Here is a 15,623-nt window from a genome sequence, read left to right as displayed (position 1 = left end):
TGATTCTTACAATTTGGATCTGGATGAGATCCAATTCCCTCCACTACATAAAAGTACAACATAAAAACTAAAGGAGCGCAAGTAACTTATAACTCAACTTCTTGCACCCTAGCCTTTTTGCACGTGCTCATGTGCATGCGAAAGACTTTTTTTACATCCCGGCGCTCGTAGATTTTTACATCATGGCACGCTACGCACGGCTTGTAGAGTTTTTTTTTTATTTTTTATTTTTTTTTATCTTTTTACATTCGTTCATGCATAAAGACATTCTTATAGTTACAATGTGCTAAGCGCAACGTACGATGTTTAATTTTAATATTTGTACTTGTCAAGAGACATTCTTTCATTTTAATTTATTTGGCTAAAAATTTGTATGAACTTTTGCAACATTAGATTTAAATTATGATACTGCAAGTCTCTGAACTTGAAAAGAAAAGAGCATATAAACGAAATGAAGCTAAACATGATGTTCCTGATCAATCTCCCATATCACAAATGCCACAAAAAATGAAACTTTATGTCCAAATGATAGCAAACAAGTCACATATGAATACACCATTTAAATTATCGTCAAATGGAGTAAATAAACCGCACAAAAAGACAACTTAATATACAAAGAGAAAGCTAACCCTCTGTCTAAAAAAAAAAGATCACAATAAAATTACAAACTTGAAGTCCGAATTAGTCACCCAAAATATACAAACATATCGAAGAACAAAATTAATAATATTTTTCAATTATTTCTCACATTCCTCAAAACTAAAAAAAATCGTGTCAGCAGTAAATTAAAATTAGAGTAATGCTATTCATATTATGTTTTTATACCACATTTTTATATCATCTTAGGTGGCATCTGATGTGGATAATCACATCATTTGAAAAATTTGCAAAACCCAAGGAAAGGAAGGAGAAAGACTCCTCGTATACCACAATCATCATTTAAGTAATTAGTTTTTCTTAATTATTAGTTTATTAAATAATGAACTAAATTTAAAAATCTGATTAATTCAAATGATGTTGCTATCCACATCAAATGCCACCTAATGTGGTATGAAAATGTGGTACAAAAACATGGTATGAATAACATTACTCTTAAAAATAACATAATAAAAATGTTAGCTAAAAAGGAGAAACCAATATCAACATACATGCAAACCAAGGCTTGTTTCTCCTCTTCCTTGAAGCTGCCTGTGCAAAGTATTACTCCATATATTTTCTCCCCTGAAACCATCTCTAGTCCAAGCATTAGTAAACCAAACTTGTGATAATTCCAATTTCTGAGTGCAGCATTTGAAACAAAGGGCAACCAAAGTATGCTATAGCAATGCGGATCACTACAGTAAAAGCAAGGTGGGACTAACTATTAATCCTTGCAAGCATCAGTTACATTAAAATAAAGTTATGACTTTTAATTAATATACATTGAATGGAATTAGTGTCATTTTGTATCCGATACAAATTACAATACCTTAATAAAACTAAAACTAAACCACAAATTTTTAACATAATAGTAAGGGTTCGTGAAATAACGAAAAAAATAAGATAAAAATACATATTAGTATACCTTAAAAACTTGATGGCCATATCTTCATCACTCAAGATTAATGAGTACATCCACCATGCATTACATAAGTAATCAATATAAATTGGAAACCATCATATTAAAATGGACAGTGAAACTAAAATCCCCCCACCCTTTAAATTCTGCAAAAAAGAGTGACCATTATTTATCTAATAAATTAGTATATAATAAAGAAGACCAAATGAAAGGGCTAAAACCTGAAACCTTTCATAGTCGGATGGTGCAAAATATACTTCTTCCGTATTTTCCCTTTGAAACCAACTTCAAAACTGATTATACAAATTAAAAATTTTCAAACATTCACTTACCCAGAAACCAATAATAAATTTTTTATTCTATTAGTTAAATTAAACTCATTGGTGGAAGGAACATAAAAATGAAAATTTCTACTAAATTAATTAAAATAAATTAATGCGCAAGAAGAACATAAATAACCTTTTGAATTAATCTAAAGAGATACAAACTAAAAGTATTAAGATTAAGATTGACAAGAGGAAGTGATTGAGATTGAGAATTGAGAATAAAAGATTAAGATTGAGAGTTGAGAAGTTGTATTTAGGAAGACTCTTTGTCGATTGGTCTCTTTGTTTCATCCTCCGCCTTGCTATAAAAAGATATATTCATGTAATTAGATAATATGTAGTGAACCTGGTTGAGAAGAAATTGAAAATTTCAGAAGATGGAGACTCTATGCACGTTTCTCTTTTCTGATTCCTGAATTGAAATGAAATTTGTGGAATGATGTATTGGCAATTCAGTTTATCAAACTCTTTTTGCTCAACGTGCAGTTTTTCAGTTTCCACGTTCTATTCTTTATTTGAGGGATTCATCACATCTCTTTTTGGTTTGTTTTTCTTATCATTTTTTCCCAATAAAATGATAAATTGGCAATTCAGTTTGATACAAACTACTTTTTGTTGAACGTGGATGAAGTTTTTCAGTTTCCATGTTCTATTTTTTATATGAAGGATTTGTTCTTTTTTATTTGTTTTTTTTTTTTTTTCATTTTTTTGCAATAAAACAATTTTTTACAAAATAATCTCTCTCCTAAAATGGAGGCGTGGGGATAGTTGAAATTTAATCCCTTTTTAATCCAGCACGTCTTCCCCACTTTTTTTTATTTTTTATTTTTCTTCTAATAAAACGAATTTTAGATTTATAATTGTTTTACAAAATTGCCCTTGCCTGTTTTCATGTATCAAATTCGGTCAGTTTTAGTTTTTTTTTGTTTAAGGGGCTTTGTAGTCCAATTTTTTTTTGGTGAAGCCTAGAGACGCCAAAGTGTTCTTCTGGCCTTCTAATATTAGAGATTAGAGATGAGATTTTGAGTTTGATTCTCTCTTTCTTAATGTTATTTGTATTATGTGTGGGAAAAATTCTAAGAAAATTGTGATATTTTTCTAAGAAGCACGTAGACAATTAGGCTGAGACATATGTATCTCGCTCTCTTTAAGGAGATTTTAACCCATTGCGGTTTGACAAAAGTTAATGAACTTGTACAACAATATATCTCTTGACTTTTCTCCTTTAGGATACAACAGCCCAACTGAATTGTTATATGACTCAAACAAGGGTTGGTCTTGAGATTTTTGAGGCCCCAGGGAACACCAAATAATGTGCCCTAACTTCATAGATGAAAAATTATTTGTTTTCACACGTAAGACTTCGCTAAAACTATACTTAAAAAAACACTTCAAACTCAATAATTTAGAAATATGTAAAAACCAATATGTTTTGTATTGAGAGAAGGGAATGGAAAAACCTTGGGGCTTACAAGTAGATAGATGATGAGTTTTTTCTCCCTTCTATTTGACCTGTTATATTATTTTATATAAATCGTGAGGTATTTTTTTTATCTTATTTACATACCTTGTCAATAGGGGACTAAAAAAAATTATCATATTTTCGAGTCTTTAATTGATATGTATAAGCAATGAATGATCACAAAATTAAATCTAGTATCAATAAAGACTTACATACATTTATTTATTGAAGGCTAATGCTAGGGAGATCAAAATTTTAAATCAAATTTTGTAAATCCTATGATGTTGTTAATGATTGAATTATTACTTAAGTGTTAATTAATGAATTATTACTTAAATGTTGATTAACATACTTTTTCTATAGGTGACAAGTCATATGGTTTGAAAATTGATATACTTAGCATTACTCTATATTGAAGGTTAAACTTGAACGAATGTCCAAATATTGCAACCCACATAGGTGCTAACTTGTAATTATAATTGAATAGAAGGTAAAACAAAATTAACAACCAAACTGAAATTTGTAAAAATTGACAAAAAAAAAAAAAAGAAAAAGAAAAAAAAAAACCCACACACACACACATACACACATAGCATTTTGAGCTCATGACCTCTTCATTAATTTTAAATAGCAGAAATAGTTAAACTTCCTGATCGTTTGACAAAATTTCTTAAATTTATACTCTTATGGAAAGAAATTCATAAAAATTGGAAAGTAATAAATCACACATACATTTTCGAACACAAGACCTCCTTTTTAATTTTAAGGAGCAGAAACCACACCATCTTGTTAAACTTCTTGAGCATTTAACCAAATTTTATAGATTTATACCCTTATGAAAAAAAATATATATATATATATATGAATATACTGCCCTAATATTTTTTATGCCCTTGATTTTTTGAGGCTCAGACGATCATCTTGCTCGCACTAGGCCATGATGACCCTGCTCAAACCTATCTTCACGAAAAGGAAGATTTCAAAGGCCCACCACAAAGACACTCTTCTTTGGCCAATAAGTAAAAAGGAAATGATTGAGGAAAGAAGAATAATAGTTGTAGACGAAAGCCCAATTCTCATATAAAGCGACACCACTCTCACACTTATATAGGCAAAATCTGTCAAGGATGCTGCTGTAATTATAAGATCCCACTCCAAACAAGCTACAGATTTTATTAAGAGTTTAAATAAACTCAACCTCCAAAAATATTACAGGATAAATCCACTTACCTCTTAGTCTTCTAGTTAGGTGAATTATGCTCCTTTAGGGTAACTTTTTCAAACTTAACATTTATAGAAGCTTCTGATATGGATGGGGCTTTGAGAGAGTTCACATAAGCTTTGTGTTGTCTCTGGACCGTTCTAATTATAGATGCCCTCATCTCTTTGTTTGGTTTCCCATCTTTGTCCACCATATACCATCTTCTACCAATCTTGGCTGAATCAACTTTCCTTTATGGGGATAAGACCTTCATAAGCTTTGTAGCTTTTTTCCCCTTTGAACTTCCACCACTAGAAATGGGGGAATCTTAATCTCCACGTGTTCTCTGGAATTCACCTTTGTGGGACCATGATTTTCCACGCCGAAGTAAGGCTGATCAGAATACAGTTACCTCTGAAGTCTGGTCATGGACTTGGCAGCTCCAAGCAAAGTTGAATTAAATGGAGCAACGGTGCCACCATTATCTTGTTATGGGGCAATAGGCGAAGTCTTAGTGACTATTCTAGTATGACTATGCTTATTTTGCAAGACACGCTATTTGATCCAGGTATAGAATTAATCATATATTTCATATGTCTTGGATTTCTTACAATCTAGAAGCTGACGTGCGCCGTAAGTAATCACAACTCCAAAGAGGTGCAATATCTACCTCTAGATACCCTTTAGGATTCTCGCAGCTTAGAACAAGGATTCTATTTTAAAAAGGTCTAACTCTCAATAATATAAATACACCCATCCAGAGTTCATCTCTGGTAGCAATCTCGATACTCTAATTCTCTTGCCTACTGCTTGAGTCTTAAATAGCTTACTAACTTAACCATCGAAGAGCCTTTGGTAGCGCACACACCCCACACCCTCCCCTCCCCCCGGTCTCAAGCTTGCTCACGTTGTTCTCTATTTTGCAGGTTACTTGGATTTGTACGTCCACCAACAGTTGGTGCTTTTATTGAGAGATATCTCATATTCCTCTTGACCAGATCACTCTACCACAAACATGTCTCTTAAAGAAAACTCAGTTAACCAACGTTAACCCCATTGGTGATGACAACCCACTTTTTGATACGTCCGCTATTCCAAGGACGGGTAACCCATTGCCTAACGTCTTTGCCATTCTAGGAGCAATAACAACTAATAAAATAACAATTGATAGGAAGCGATAGCTGTACCTGGAAATAATGAGGGCTCGACAGACATATCCCCTTCTTTCATGGACTAGATTTAGAAACCTTGATGAAGATCAACACCTTAGTCAAGAAGCTGCAGAAGAACCATGTGGTAGCTTTAGTTGAAAGTTACTCCAACTTCGTGGACATCGAAAAACGCATGAAAAACCTGGCGAATCACCCCCTCATTTTCATCAACAAAGACCTGTTAGGTTTGATCACTAATTCTTGCAATGGTGGGTATTTTCTTGGGATCAATTTGGCCATCTTGTCCCCAAAACTTTCACACCTTTTCTTTATGGATGACCGTCTATTTTTTATTCAACCCTCCCCTACCTCTTGCTACAAATTACTCCTTCTTTTCAATATCTATTATGAGAATTCGGGCTAGCGTATAAATTATTAAAAATCCTCCTAGTTTCTCACCCCAAACACTCCTACAAAAGTCCAAAATGAAATTACCTTAATTCTAAGCATCCTTATGACCACTGACCTTAGCCTTTATCTCGATCTCCCCACCATTTAAGGAAGGTTTAAGAATGAAGCTCTTGCTTTTATCAAAGATTGTATCAAGAAAAAAAAAATCAAAACTGGTAGCTAAACACTTTAGCTTTGGCTGGGAGGGAGGTTCTTATCAAAGTCATGGCTATGCAATACCCACTTACCCTATGAACTATTTCGTTTTCTCTATCATTTTTTGCAGGGAGATCGATGTGTGGTGGGGGCAAATAATGAGGGGTAGAAAATTCACTTGAGGAACTAGGACTCTGTTGGTCTTCTAAAAGATGCAGGTGGTATGGGTTTCAAGAGTCAATCCAATCTTAGTAAGGCCTTACTTATAGAACAGTTGTATAGGGTTGTTTAGGTTCTGGCCAAGGATTATCAAGGGACACTACTCTCTCTGATGGGGATTTTTTTTTTTTTTTTTGGGCTATGAAATGGTCTCTAGCTTCTTAGGCCTAAAATAGTCTTCTTGAAAGGCAACTATGATTATTACTGGGGCTTGATGGCAAGTGGGAATGGAACTACAATTAATATTTGGCGGGACCAATGGATTTCAAATAACAGACTTACTTCATCCTCTTTTGCCCATTACGCAATAGGCCCCGTCCACTGCAGTCGAGCTTATCAATTGGGAATCTAGGTCTTAGAAGCTTGATGCAACAGACAACTTTTTTTCGCCCTCTGAAACTAGAAGTATTGAGACCATCATCTTGGGTGATCTTGATAGATGTGATCGACTTATTTAGCCTTGGACAAAAAATGGTTCCTTTTTCGTAAAATGTGGTTACGTGTTTTTCCATACTCTCGCCACTTTGGCCAAACAACTTGTCATTTGAAAGGCCCAGCAGTCCCATCAAATTCATGCTGATTTCTGGAAGTACTTAGGAAAGACAATGACTTCCCCCAGAATCAAGTTTTTCCTCGGAGAGTGGCTACCAACTATTTTCCCACCATGCATACAATGTTCAATAGGAAGATTCGTCTTCATCTCATTTTCCCTTTATATAAAGATTGTGCAGAATCTCCTGAGTATGTCTTGTTTCTTTTGGGCATGCCTTATTTAGATCCATGAAGTCTATGCACACCCTCTATTTGCTATTTTTCTTCTGTACCAGGACAACGTTGGCCAGCAATCCGGATGGTGTACTTCGATGAGGAAATTGGCGTCCTTAAGCTTGCCGCTCTCAGCTTCTATGATCTTACTTGTTTGGTTTTGTGATTTCGTTTGCACTAGACGACTGGTCTGACGATTAGGCCTAAGTGAAGGCGATGGAAGATCATCAAATGGTTGATTCTTGCATATCTTCTGTGGACCAGACAAACACGTCATCATTTTCATTTCGGTTTGTTGAGATCTAGGTTTATATGCACAACATTATCATTGGCGTTCAACTTCGGAATGCTATTGTCTTGGGGGTCAAGGTCCAGGTCAAATTGTTTGTAGCTCATTTGTTGGCCCTCGACCGTGATTGTTATGTTAACGCGTCCATGGGAGTGCTGAAGCTTCACTATCCCTAGCGGATTATGTTTATGCTTTCGACAGCACAACAACAAACATGTCGGTTGATCTATCTTTATGACTTTTACCTTATCTGGAATGGGATAGCAAAGCAACTAGTGGTAGGTTGATGGGACAACTCTCATCTTGTGCAGCTAGTTTTGGCCAAGAATGACTTTGTGAGGAGTTAGGCAGTCCATAACATGGAAAGTCACCAGGAGGTTGTCGGGTTCTACCTGAACTGCCACCTTTACCATACCCAGAGATCAGACTGAGGCCGTGTTGAAGGTGTGGATGGTGGTTTTTCCCTTGTTAATGTTATCAAGAATGGCCATATTTTCTGCAACATCTTTGAAGATGATGTTCACTCCTGATCTATTGTCCACCAAGACTCGGCTGACCATGACGTTGTAGATTTGCACCTAGACGACGAGGGCATTGTTATGGAGTGAGACATCTTCCAATTCTCAATCAGACAACATCAAGATGTTGGAGTTGATGGCTAGTGGTTTGTTGATTAAAGCCACCATTCAATGCTTATTGCAAGCTACTAGACAAGATAAATGCCTTGAAACCTTATGGATTTTCTATGATATGTTTTAAGAGCGGGTCATCGGGGCAACGTGGTATGACTTAGACCACCAATTCATGTTGGGATCTAGTTAAGCATTGCTAAGATCAATGCCTCTTTAAAGCAGAAGACAACGTCTTCCAAATCTTTTACTCGAGTCCTTAGGTTAGGGAGTCTTATTGTTTTTTTGTCAGTAGGCTTGTTCAAACGTCTTCTATGGATAGACATATCTCAATCACGTTTTCCTATATCTGATCTATGGCAGAAACTCCATTGTTCTTATGGCCGACGTCGTGCATGGGGGTGGCACAATCGCAGCAAGATGATTTGGGAGGAACATCCATGGGTGTAAAGTGATTTGGTCAAGATGAGTATGAGTTCACTTTCAATTAAAGCAGCAATTCTTAGAACCAAATTCGTGCACTGCCATGGGTGGTGTAGATGCACAAATCCTAGTAACATCAAGATCTAACTGATTCTATACCAAATCAAATCCTGTGTTTTATGGAATAAACATAGTCATGCTAACAAAGTCACTCGAACTTCATCTATTGGTGGCACCGCTGCTCCATTTGATACAATTTCGCTTAGAGTTGTTGAGTCCATGATTAGACTTCTAAGGTAGCGGTATGCAAATTAACTTTAATCTGACCCTAGAAAATCATGGTCATATGCACCACTTCTAGCCTTGTTGTTTTTCATGTTCGACTGTTCTTCAACCCTTTTCTTGGTCCACTCACCTGATTAAACCATCAAAGTCAACTTCGATGGTACATGGTCTATTCTAGATGTTTCCACGGGGTTACGAGTTCTGGCACGTGATTGCAATGGCTCTCTTGATGCTGGATTGCAAAAAGGGGATTTGCTTCTTCCCATTTAGAATCCAATGCTTGTGCTCCACTACTCGCTTTTGGGGCTGATATCCATCACAATTTCTCATCAGTATCTTTGAATTGGATTCCAAAGAGCTCATATGCAACTCTCAATGGTAATATTAGGGCTCGTAATTAGAAGTGCTTTTAAAATGACTAAAGCGCTTTTGGTACAAATATTTTTGGAACCAATCCTTAATAAAAATACAAGTGAATAATGGAAAAGCACTTTAAGTGCTACTTACAAGAAGCACTTTAAGTGCTTTTGGAACCTAAAATATTTTCTCTAAAAGTCATTTTACTCATTTTAAAAGCATTTCCAAACGAGCTCTTAATTGTTGGAGCTAGTCGATTTACTTAATTCTACTCCCAACCAAAAATCTTCGTCACCGGTTCCATTTCCTCAAGTGTAGTTGGATTTCCCATCACGCGAACTCCACAACCAACTGGGTTGCATCACATTGTAAAAGAGGGATGTGTCTGAATGTCTGGATCGATAGACTCTTATCCTCTCAAGTTCATATTCTTTCAATTGCCCCCATTGATTTCTTTGTTTTAAGGGTTAGAGTGTCATCTACAAGTTGGACAGAAGCTACTCTTTATGGCTTGTTACAACCTGTATTGTCTTCTCTAGCTCTTTTTTTGCGACTGTTTGGTTTTTTTTCTAACTGTATGGTTGCCTCTTTCCTGGGGTTGGAGTACTTTTTGCCTCCCTTGATGTAGCTCATTGAGGTTTCCCCTTTTTAATGGATTATTTTCTCTTAAAAAAAAAAAAAAAAACTAATAAGGTGGTTGAAGAGCACATTGATATTTTTTATTTATTTATTTATTTCAGTTAACAAGAGAGTTCTCTTAAATAATAGTATAGATAACAATTAGGGGTCATTTGATAATCATTTCGTTTTCAGTTTTCATTTTTTTTTTAAATTGAAAAATGAGATTTTTTTTTTTTTTTTGGGTAACTACTTTCAGTTTTTAGTTTTCAAGAAAAATGAAAACTAAAAACCAAAAAGTGAAAACTTAATGCCAAAAAGTGAAAACTCAAGAAGGTAGTTTTAAGATTGAAAGTAGTAACCAAACTAGACTTCAGATTTCAGTTTTCAGTTAAAAAAATATATTGAAAACAAAATGGTTATCAAACAACCCTGCAGTACGTCTTAATTTAAAACTATGTTAAAATTTTAGAAATGAGTAGTTTGAATTCTACCTAAAAGATTAGAAATTTTAAGGTTTTGTGGAAGTGGAACCTTCCTACATTGGAAGAGTTTAGATCTGAGATTCAGAAAGTGAAAGTACAAAGCAATAAAAATAAAATAAATAAAAAAGTGAAGGAAGGAAAGCTAAAATAAAATAAAAGGTAAGCAAAGATTAATACACTTAAATTAATTAGAACATGTAGAGAAGATGAAGCTTGGTCAAAAAAAAAAAAAAGAATTTGAGGTTTCACTATAAAATCGATTGACAACATGAGGTGTGACGACCCATCCCAAATTATTATATATATTTTCTCCCTGAGTGTGTAAAGTGACGATATTGCCCTTGTTGGCTTAGTGATGTGGATGTGCATATACATTTCTAAATTATTTTCCTCACTAACGTAATTAAATTGTACCCGACGTCACGAGCGCGTTGATGTGAATTAAGGCTGAATTGGAGTCGTAACAAAAAAGTTACAAGCAAACGAATTTGTAAACAGGTGGAATTATATTTTTGGGTTGACTATTTCTTAGTCACCAATCACCTTGGTTCCTACAAATTTGAGTCCAATCAGATTTTGAGTTTGTTTCCTTCTTCGGACGAATTATTTAGGCTTATATCCCATGGCCCAATCAGAAATTTTTTTTTCTTCTTTTGGCCAATCCGTGACCACACACACACACACGTGTGCATACCTTTTTCCCTTTCCCTTCCTCTCGATTTTTCCTTGCCATCTGTACACTTGAGAACCCCACACCCACACGACTTCATCGAACGTCCACAGATTGAGTCTAGAATCACTGCCATCGTGTTCTCCTTGGCTCCACAAGTCTAACTATACCTTTAGGACAAAGAATGGATCACGGAACTCGAGAAACAATAACCTTCGGCGAGGTGAAGTTTGCTCCATCACGATCCTGACATGATTTCAAGGCTCTAAGGTCAGGTACCCACACGAATTCCCTAGCATTTTAGATTATTTTTCGAGAAGTTTGGACGTCAGAATAAGCACAATCGTGGGATAGTAGCGTTGGCCGATTTTTCCAAGAATTATTCTGACCGTGTTCTATTGGTTTTTGGACTTCTAATAGGTATGGTTGTGTTCTACCCTTCAAGACCTTCAAATCCATATAAAATTCAGGATTTTTGGTTGATAAATGAAGTAGTTATAAGTTTTAGAAATTTTCCAGAAACCGACGAAGCAGATGGCGGCCAGCTGTGGCTCCGGCGAAGCCCACCGGAGAAGAATGAGAATATTCCGTTAACTTTAACGGAATTTTCTAATGGCATCTGGTAACATCGTTAGTTATTAACATAATATTCTGTTATTTTAACGAAATATTCCCTAACCTCGTTAATAATTTCGTCAGTGTGCCAGGCATGGGGCTACGCATGGCCGGCGCGTGTGGCAATGCCTTGGTCGGTGTGTGAGGGCGCGTTTAGCATCCAAATTTTTTTTAAAAAATATGGGGGTGTTCGTGTTGCTGAGTAGATCACGTTGGTATATTCAAACACCCCATTTAAACAACGTATGAGAAATTAAACCTAAGTTTTGTTTATATGCTATCGAATCAATGTTAATTTAGTTATTTCGCATATAGGTGAGACGTACCCCGAGAACGAATGTGGACAAGCAAGGCTAGGGGGTTACAATCCTGCTGCTTATCAGTGAGTGGGCATTTACTTTATATATATATGTGTTACGGTTTCCAGAACGTTTTTCTTAAATTACTTATGCTTTGAATGCCATGTCGTAAATGAGTTGCATTTTGAGTATTGCACTGTTATACTTGTAAATTATATTGTGTGATGCCGTGGAGACTCAGGTAAGCTTCAGGTGAGTATGATGTGATTGAATGGATTGTATTGCAATGGTATATATACATTTGTTGAAGGCTCATCATGGCTGCACCCTGGTATTAGTGCTCCCACCTAAGGCTAGGGCCATCATTCACGTAATTGTTCACTTCCCACACCGCACACTCACCTTGGATCCAAGTCTGGTGCTAGCCTGTCGTACAGACCACAATAGGTGGTTCTGACTCATAGGTGACTCGCGATTTATCGCACAACCTTCACGTGATCGTAGCACTTGAGTGTAGATATTTATACCTAGCTTGTCATACAAGTCACATTAGGTGACTCCGACTTGTGTGCTAGCCTAGATTGATGAGCTATAGATCCAATCGTATAGGTCACGTTAGGTGACTTCGACTGGCATACTATTTTATATTGGTTTCACACCTGGCTTTCATTTATTATTCCTGAGATATTATGACATGGCATACTTCAGTTTTTTGCTGATCTTACGTGTTGGTTTCCATATCTATGTTGTATTATTATCTGGAAACTATATGGGTTTTACAGAGAGGGGTTATTATTTTCAGAAAAGATTAATACATTTTTCAATGCTTTGTTTTACCCACTCACCCTTCTGTTTTGCGCTCTTTCAGGTTCTAGGTAGCTAATTATCTTTGGTGGCTCACGAGGACTTCCCGGCGGTTCTGACTTTTCCGCAAATAAGTGTAGGGATTTTCTCCTTAGTTTGTATAATTAGTACTTGTTCAGTTTGACTGCACTTGTGATACCTATGCTTTGAGACGTTTATAGCTTGACTGGGTTACTTCCACACACTTAGTATTATCTTTAGTATAGCTAAGTTTTAGTTGGTTTTTAATTATTCGCATTTTCTTATTATCGTATGCACTTCTGTTGCGCACTTGGCTTCGTCACCCTCATGTGACGGCCAACATGTCTCAACTTTGGTCGAGGTGTGTAAGTTTGGTATCAGAGCTAAGGTTTCGCAGTCATGTATTCTTTGCTTAAGTCCTAATCATTTTGATTTCTGATGTCAGAACCATGCCGCATCATAGAGAGCCATGTACTTCATCTGAGACTAATTTTCCAGATATTGAACAACTTGGTAAAGCTATTGCTAGTGCTATTTAGTCCTCACTCCGTCCTCCCCAGGGGACCCTTTTGGAGACTGTATATAACTTGAAGCTAAATGATTTCTTTGGCAATGAGGGGTTCGAAAGAGCTAAGCGTTGGCTCGACCATGTTGAGAAAACCTTTTAGGTGATGCAGGGATAGGGAAATCTTTTAGAGAAAGGTGGGTTGAGACAACCACTTGGTTCTTGCATGTGGAGGTTGCATCATGGTGGAGATAGGAATTTTTTCAGTTGTCAGCAGAAGATGCCACAAATTGGGAGATTTTTAAGCATCTATTTCAAAAGAGATTTATACCTCCGAAGTATTTGGATCGTAAAAAGAAAAAATTCTCGCATTTGAAGCAAGGGAAAATGTCAGCTACTGAGTATCATCAAAAGTTCACTGATTTGTCCCGATATTGTCTAGAGATTGCTGCAAATCCTACTGAGATGCTTCGACGTTTTAAGTGGGGTACTTGAAAGAAGTGGCGTTCTATGGCGACTACGACTCCTTGTCCTACATATCAATAATTTTTTGAGGTTTTACTTCGGGTTGAGGACTCCGAGAATGCTCCGGATGATAGTGATGAGGAGGAAGAAAAAAGTAATGTTCAGAAAAATAATAATAAAGATAAAGGGTAGTCATTTTACCGTCCAAAACACATAATTTTAAATGGGGTGTTACTAGTTCTGGTTCATCCAGTGGTGGTTTGAATTCTGTTATGCCGCGGAGGGGCAGTAGGTTCACAGGTGGTTCCCAATTTCAGAGGCAGAGAAACCCTAACAGTTTTGGTGCTCCACTTTGTTGTAGATGTAATAACCACTATTTCGGAAAGTGTAGAAGTGGTAGTGGTAGATGTTTTACTTATGGTCAGATGGGGCATAGGGCTTTCCAGTGCCTACTGAGTCAGCAAAAACCCCAACCTCCTGCCTTACCACTAGCTGTACCCCTTTAGCAGATTCAGGGGCCTAGTGGCTATACTCTAATAGGTTATGGTAGTGTTTACCACTATCAGGGAGATGTAGCTTCCTATTCCGGTGAAGTATACCAGTATTTAGCATATCCATATTACCAAGGTGCTTATCCACCATATTCGGGGGGTTATGCACTGTATCAAGGTGGTGGATTGCAGTGGTATGCTGGAGGACCATCACAGAACCTTAATGTTGCTTCTAGCAATACTGGTTCATCGAGGCAGCCTAATCAGCCTAGTTAGAGATAAGGTAATCAAGGAAACGAAGGTCATGGAAGCCCGCAGTAGGCGCAGGGCAGTGTTCATCATATCACTATGCAAGATGCTCAGAGTAACCCTGATTTGATTATGGGTACGTTGAATATTCTTGGTCATTTTGCTAGAGTATTAATTGGTTCAAGTGCTACGCATTCTGTTATTTCTCATATGTTTGCTCAAAAAACTCAATGTCACCCCACACTCCTTGGTTATGAGTTAGAATTTTTGATGCCTAGAGGTGAAACTTGTTATGTTAGGTGAGAGTATGGATGTCCTCCTTTTATTAATGATGTCATCATACCAGCTAATCTTGCTCCTCTGGATATGGTCAATTTTGATGTAATTCTGGGTATGGATTAGTTACATTACAATCGTGCTAAGTTGGATTGTTATGAGAAGGTTGTTGCTTTCCATCGGCCGGGCTTGCTTGTGGTCATTTTTGTTGGAGACAGGGTGTTATCTCAGCCGTGAGAGCGAAGTGACTGTTAAGGAAATGATGTCAGGGCTACCTAGCTCATGTGGTGCTCAACGAGGATACTTCTACTCATGTAGAGGATGTTCGGGTAGTTAGACACTTCCCTGATGTTTTTCCTGATGATTTACCTGGGCTATCACCAGACCGTGAGGTGGAATTCACTATAGATTTAATTCCAGATACTGATCTTATTTAACCCCTTATCGAATGGCTCCTGCTGAATTAAGAGAATTGAAAACCCAATTACAAGAACTTGTTGATAAGGGTTTCATCTAGCCGAGTACTTTGCCATGGGGAGCTCCAGTTTTGTTTGTGCGAAAGAAAGACGGAACTCTGAGGCTGTGTATTGATTATCGACAGTTGAATCGGGTAACGATTAAAAAATCATTATCCGTTGCTTCGTATTGATGATCTTTTTTACCCGCTTCGAGGTGCTTGTGTGTTTTCAAAGATTGATCTGAGATTTGGGTATTATCAGTTAAAGATTAAGCGTGAGGATGTTCCAAAGACAGTGTTTCAGACTCGTTATGGTTATTACGAATTTCTCGTGATGCTGTTCGGATTAATGAATGCTCCAGCAGCCTATATGGACCTTATGAATCGGGTATTTCGC

The sequence above is a fragment of the Pyrus communis genome, chromosome 6, assembly GCF_041283825.1.
Source record: "Pyrus communis isolate YQ-2024b chromosome 6, ASM4128382v1, whole genome shotgun sequence".
Lineage (NCBI taxonomy): Eukaryota > Viridiplantae > Streptophyta > Magnoliopsida > Rosales > Rosaceae > Pyrus > Pyrus communis.
The sequence above is the reverse complement of the archived record's forward strand: the minus strand, read 5'-3'. Positions refer to the sequence as shown.